The sequence below is a fragment of the Dermacentor variabilis genome, chromosome 5 (genome assembly GCF_050947875.1).
Source record: "Dermacentor variabilis isolate Ectoservices chromosome 5, ASM5094787v1, whole genome shotgun sequence".
NCBI classification, from domain to species: domain Eukaryota; kingdom Metazoa; phylum Arthropoda; class Arachnida; order Ixodida; family Ixodidae; genus Dermacentor; species Dermacentor variabilis.
Genome location: NC_134572.1, coordinates 78,371,980 through 78,378,773, shown reverse-complemented (window position 1 = coordinate 78,378,773; position 6,794 = coordinate 78,371,980). Strand labels below are relative to the sequence as shown.

Genomic DNA, 6,794 nt, shown 5'->3' with positions numbered 1-6,794 from the left:
TAGCGAAGCAAATTGCCATTGCCGAAGAGCATCAAGAAACACATACATTAGCGCGCATTTAACTTGATAGTTGTGCAGCCACGCTTACTTCAGCTATGGTGACCGTCACAAATATCCTTAGAAACATACTGGAGGGCAAACAGTTGTTCGAAACACGCGTCTGTTAGGACGAGCTTTCAGCCCACATATTCTTGGGTTACTCTGACGGTGAAGGCCCTCCACTCTGCACCAGCGCCATGTTTCTAACGCAGAGTGTTAAGAGTTATGCATTTGGTGTTCAAAACAATGAATCGATACGAAGTATGACGTCTCGAATATGTGCAGAGGATACACAGTGAAGGCGAGGTGACGACGTACCAATGCTACCGAAATGGTACCACGCTCGAGCCATCCTCGTCGCGCGACTTCACCGTCCTGTGGAAAGGCTCGGACCAGCCCGATGACAAAGCACAATGCGTGTGCACGTTCCAGTTTGCCGGCGACAGTGAGAAGCAGGGGTGCTTACCTTTCCTTATTTTTCTTTACGTTCCGAAGAAACTTGTCTAGGTGCTTCCATGTCGGGGCGTTCTACTGCTTAACAGGAGGTCGCATGCCCACAACATTTACAAGGTTACCTTAGTAGCAGGCGCAATGTAAAGGTGTCCATACGTGTGCTCAGATTTTGGTGCAAATGAGCATGTCCGAAAATTGAATAGGAGCCTTCCTGCTATGGCGTTCCTTCTAGACCAGAGGTAGCCTTAGGAACTCAAACGCTAGCAATATCCTCCCCTCGAAACTAAAACAGTTAAATACAGTGGGAGAACTGGTAGCCTGGCCTTACTGACATCAATCATCGGCAATATTATAGAATTTCTCGTTAGACAAGAAAATTTATTGCACCAACATGAACTTGCAGCAATTATATATGATTGCTGCTAGTTACGTTTGTTTATATCCGAGTGTATACGCAAACTACCAGAAAACATTTAAAACTAATGGGTTCGATCTGCAATTTTCACCAAACAAGCTTGACAATTGGCAATTACGAATTGCAAGCTTGGCAACTTTCACCAAACAAAATGGAATAACTACACTCTGGGTCCCAGGCTCTGACACTGAGTTGTTTTCGTCCTCAGCGCAAAACAGCATTGAATTCACTAAAGTGAGATAAGGCGTTGAATTGCGTTCTGTGCGTTCCAAATAGATGTGTAACCTACGCTATTACTCGGAGGACACCATCCTATTAGCCAACTTTGTGATGAATGGGATTTTGTGCTTGGTCTTTTTAATGTAGCGCCATATGAACATCGCAGATTTCTTAAAGATGACGTAGGGATTAAGTTGTGATTGCTACCAACCAGAACTGCACATTGAAAAATTTCGGATAAATGTTAGGTACGACAATGACGTCGATGCTCTCGCTTGATTCAGATGTTATAACGGGAACAATATTTAGTGCTTGCGCACTGTTCTAAAGACAAGCAAAAGTCAGAGCAGGGATCGTAAACTGAATCCAGATACCCTGGGAAAATGAAAAAAAAGGAAAAGAACGAAAATATATACAGAGACTATCCCAGTCAACACTATAGTAAAGCCCCCAAGAGAATATTTACAATAACGTTAATAGTTATCGTTAGCACCAACGATAATTTTGCAGCTTTTTGCTAATATCATAACAAATTTCAACCCTGCGCAGGTTCGAATCCTCTGCCGAGTACGAATCACAAGGAGGCTACGCCATCCTATCAGGCGACGGTATGTTTGGCCATCACGAGCAATGTCCACGCCAATCCCAAGTAGAAGATTAATAAAAGTTGTTTGGAAAGGAGGTTAACGTTAAAGTGGAAGGCAGGGAGAGCAGCACGTAGACATAGGTTGACGTTTCTTTAATTCATTTTTTTTTTTTGTGTCTAGAGCGAAACTGTCTGGCAAATGAGGCCAGAAAAGCGAACAAGAAGGCGAAATTAAAATGCCACAGGGTCACTTTCCTTTGTATGGGTGGGGCAAAAAAAAAAATGCAGATCTCACGCACAGGGAATTCGAGTGCGAGAACCTTTCATGAGCCATAGAGGCAAAATGGCGCATTACGATAAAAAACGCGCGCCAGGTTTCAATGACGAACGCTTTCATCAGTGACCATTGTTGATCTTGTAGATAAAGTTTTACTTTTATTCAGCCTTAAGACGTGTTAAATTACAAGACATGACGTGCTTGACCTTGTAGAAGTAAGGGACGCTATAACGTAAAACTACTCTAAACTTTTCTATTCGAATTCTGCAATCAGCCCTCCGCGATTGGTCAAAAACTTTATTGGACCACCCCCACTTCGCCTGTATATCACGCGACGTCACGAAAACTGTAATAGCCTCCCATTTGATATGACGTGTACACACTGATTTTGCATGATTGGACAGAACAAAAGGAAAATAGTTATTTCTGATTTGACGCCTTTTCGCCATTAACACTCGGCTATTGCTCAAAAGTTTCCGGGCTATATACCCACTTCGCCTGCCCGTCACGGACGTCACAAAACCACGAAAGCTCGCCACGTCAAAGTGACGTGTACCAGTTAAAGATACATTAATATGACGAACTAAACTAAATTTTCATCTGAACAGCCGCAGGCTGCCCCGTTCCGAAAGGAATAAAAGATGACTGCCGCCGATCGCTAAGGCACTGGCTACTAGCACCAGCTGGAGAGCACTGCTTTATTAGCGTACAATAAAACTTTGTGCGTGGCCGTGTAACGTTTTCGAGCACTTTCAGGACGTTTACTACCTCGTTCTGCCAACTCTTCATTGCTGATTATCAGTTTTAGCGGCATTCTTAACCTTCTGTTGCATGCCGCCGCGATTTTCGACGAGTCACCGCAAGCTCATTTAGGGAAAGCGGACCAATCACAGACGTCGCGCACCAATCACAGACGGCGGCACCACGCTCTTCATTCGGTTATCGATTTTCAGTGCAGTGGCTCGGCCCCATAGAATCCCTCTCCACTTCAGCATACTCCTCGCCTCTTGTGAGCCAATTAGATAAGACAAGCTGCTCAGTGTAGGCAATGTTATTCGTTTTTCAAGCAAAGAAAAGTGACCTCTTATGAATGAGGAGAGTGTTTGATAGATCGGTTCAGACAACCCTGCGGGTCACCGCACGGTGCTTGAGTCGGCGGTTACGCAAATTTGACGTCAGGAGATTGGAATAAAAACATATTGGAATAGTTGGACGTTATAGGGCCCAAGGTTTCTTGTTTATCTAGGTACCTTGCGTAAGAACACCCCACGGTGCCTTGGTACAATGCCAAACGCGCAGCGAACTACTGCTAGGAGCGTGCGCTAACTTCTGTCGTTTTTAATGCAAGAGTGTGTTTAGAAAAAGAATCATTTATATGTCGCAAAAAAGTCTGATGTCGGCGTCGGATGTCGTTGCGCGAAAGATCATTCCGACCCACAAGCGTTACTGAGCTCTTGAGTTCCTCTAAGTAAAATGCGTCAGCAAAATCGTGAACTACGACCTAAACACAACCTACAGACATGACAGCGTCGGATTGTAATTTCGATATGCCAGAAAACATAATTCTCTTACGTCGAGACTCATGCACAAACCTCCTTTCGAGCGTTTCTACCATTCAGAGAGCGGCGCAACCCGCTTGGTTCTTTGGAACAACACCATCTATAGTCGGATACAACTTTAGAAAAAAAGGGGAGGCCCCGCCCAGATGACCGAAGTGGCGGGGTCACCGGCCGTCCGTCGCATGACGTCGGTCCAGAGTGCGCGGCCATTGGGGGATGCTCGTGTGCATCCGCCTCGGAGGAGTAAACGCCCCCCTTTTTCTAAAGTTGTATCCGACTATAGATGGCGCTCGCCTCCGCGCATCAGCAAGACAGCTGTAGTTTCCGGGACGCGTAGCAAGCAGTCACGAATCTATGAATGCTATCGCATTTCACTCTTAAAGACGAAGCTTAGGCGTCCTCCAAATTTTATAAGTCGATTGTGGCTATACGGAGCTCCGAACGCGAAGAGCCTTTTGGCTTGCGCGGGGGAAATTCGTAAACCTGTTTTATGGCACCTCTTTAGGCATGCACCTATGGCCTAATATTTAGAGCACATATATTGTGCTCCGGGGGGAGGCGTGTTGGAAACCGGCAATTAGAAATGTCCACGTTCTGGTATTTATTCTTTCCCCATGTCACCCACATACTCTCTTCATCCTTCTTACATTGCCCGTTTTCCTGCAGTCACGTGTTAATTTCGGCAACGCTCTACGCTAATGTTTCCCAGGCATCTGCTCTCCATATGTGGCTGCAGCGATTAAGAGAAAGTTACATCACTTTTTGAATTACCTGTCTTGGATGACCCATCGGTTTTTTCCTATTCTAGGCAAACAAGCGCGTCTTTACCAACTCCGGCCTCCATACCAGGGTGAAGCCTACTACTTCAAGGAAGGTCAGTTAAAAGAAAACACTGTTTTTCTGGGTTCATTCAGTAGCACCATTACGCCAATGTTAATAATAATAATAATATTTGGGGTTTTACGTGCCAAAACCACTTTCTGATTATGAGGCACGCCGTAGTGGAGGACTCCGGAAATTTTGACCACCTGGGGTTCTTTAACGTGCACCTAAATCTAAGCACACGGGTGTTTTCGCATTTCGCCCCCATCGAAATGCGGCCGCCGTGGCCGGGATTCGATCCCGCGACCTCGTGCTCCGCAGCCCAACACCATAGCCACTGAGCAACCACGGCGGGTTACGCCAATGTTAGAAGCAGTGGTTTCGCGACGAATGCGACTGTTTCGGAGAACGAAATTTCGTCACTGCTGGCCGGAAGGCCGTGCCGCGCTAAGATCCGAATTTATCAGAATTCATTCAAAGTCGATATGCCTTGCAAACGCACTAGCTACAATTCGTGGATTGAAATATGTGGCGTAATGTAATTAATTAGAAATATGTTAATCAGTGTAGTTATGTTAATTGTTCAATTAAGCATTTTGCTTTCTTGTAGAAGCAATGACCGCCTCACTCAGTAATTTAGCTCAACGGCTAGAAATACGTTATGTACCACAGGCTATTTCTAAAAATTTGGTGCATGTAAATGAAGAAGATAAACAGAAGCAGAAAGAAGCACCTCATATAATTATTGGCGTTTATCTTGATAGGCGGCAAATATTCGTATCTGGCTTTAAATTAAAGTGAAATTCTGGGGTTTTACGTGGCAGAACCATGATCTGATTAGGCACACCGTAGCGGCGGGCTACGGATTAATTTTGGCCATCGGGGGTTCTTTAACGTGGGCATAAATCGAAGTGCACGGGAGTTATTGCATTTCGTCCCCACAGAAGTGTTCCCATTGCGACCGGATCAAATTCGCGTCCTCGAGATCAGCACTGCAGCGTCATAGCCACAGGGCTGCCATGACGGGGAGGGGGGGGGCCGCATCTGGCTTTGCTGTTTCGTAGCTGCTTAGTGAAATTCAAGATTAACTTAGCACGCCTATGTAATCCTGTCCGTGCACGTTTTGAGGTTAGAATTGAGCATCAGCATTACTAATTTCTAGGTGCATTTACTGTGGCATTTCTTTTTCTCTGGTTGCTGCACAGTGGCCGATCCGGATGGCGATCCGGCCTTCAAGATTTACGACACAGACGAGACCTGCGCAAACGCCGAAGCCCTTCGCAACCAGGTCTGCCCTGAACCATGCGACTTGGAATACGTACGTTGAAGGGTGCAGAGATGCGGCTCACGCAATAACAAGTATAACAACTAAAATTAAAAGAGGTAGAGGGAAAACATTAACGTTTTACTTGTACAAGCGAATAACTGACTAATAAAGTCTTTCCACGTTATGTACCACGGGGTTATCTTTCCTTTTCCTCGGGCTATCCGGATTTGGAAGTATCAGCCATCCATTCGGCTCATTGCATTATCACTAGGTGAAGTAAGAACCACAATTATGCACTGATATCTTTTGCACGCTTCTATTTTTTGTATCCTACACCATTCACAGCCGGCCGATCCTGGTTATAACATGGGCGAAGCAGTGCTCGAACCACTTACGAAACACGAAGGGGAACAGCATTGCAATAGAATAGGGGGTGTCCAAATCTACGCCCTAATGACAGGCAACATAAGTTGATCTCAAAGGCCATGCTTTTGTTGACTGCAGGCGCCCGAAGCGACTGCAGGGCTGAACATGCGTAATGGACGCGAAGTTTTGTGCACCATTAATTATATCCCGCTTCACATGTGTTTTACTGTCGGCCTTTACGACGACTGGGGCGGTATTCTCCAACGAAAATACCGCCCTTTCGGGGATCACTTTCTGGAATCACTTCCGTCACGCCTCGAAGCAAATTTCGGAATGTGTAGAAAGAAGTTCTAGACAATTTTCGTCTTTCTCAAGGCCTACCTTGGTGCAGTGCAGAGCTTCTGTCTTATTTTGTAATATCGGATTTATATTTTCACGGAGTCGTGGCGGGGCTTTGTCAGGCAAGCAGAAAGGCAGATAGTGGCGAGGACTTTATGAAGCAAATTTGTGCTCGTGTCCTCAAAGAAGTTATAGCCGAACAACGCGGCCGCGGTAACTGCAGCAAGCACAGTCCGTGGCCGTGGAAGGACGGCCACGGACTGTGCTTTGCATGTGTCATCGAACATTCGAGATGCGTTAGCGCGCGCTGACCGGAAAGATTCCTCCAGAACATGCCACAAACATATATGAGCCTGCCTACATGCTACGACGGGCCCGTCGATGCCGTTCGAACATCGTCCCTTATCTGATATTGTGAGCGCGTTCATGCGCGAAAACTGCGGGAACGTGAC

The 6,794-nt window shown here is 46.0% G+C and overlaps 1 long non-coding RNA gene across 1 annotated transcript; it reads left to right on the top strand.

Moving 5' to 3' along the window:
* The first annotated feature begins 1,577 nt into the window (after window positions 1-1,577).
* Window positions 1,578-5,808, top strand: LOC142581906 (uncharacterized). Its single transcript, XR_012828316.1, has 3 exons — window positions 1,578-1,734; window positions 4,357-4,422; window positions 5,576-5,808. It is a non-coding gene; the product is annotated as an uncharacterized LOC142581906 (long non-coding RNA).
* Window positions 5,809-6,794: the final 986 nt, after the last annotated feature.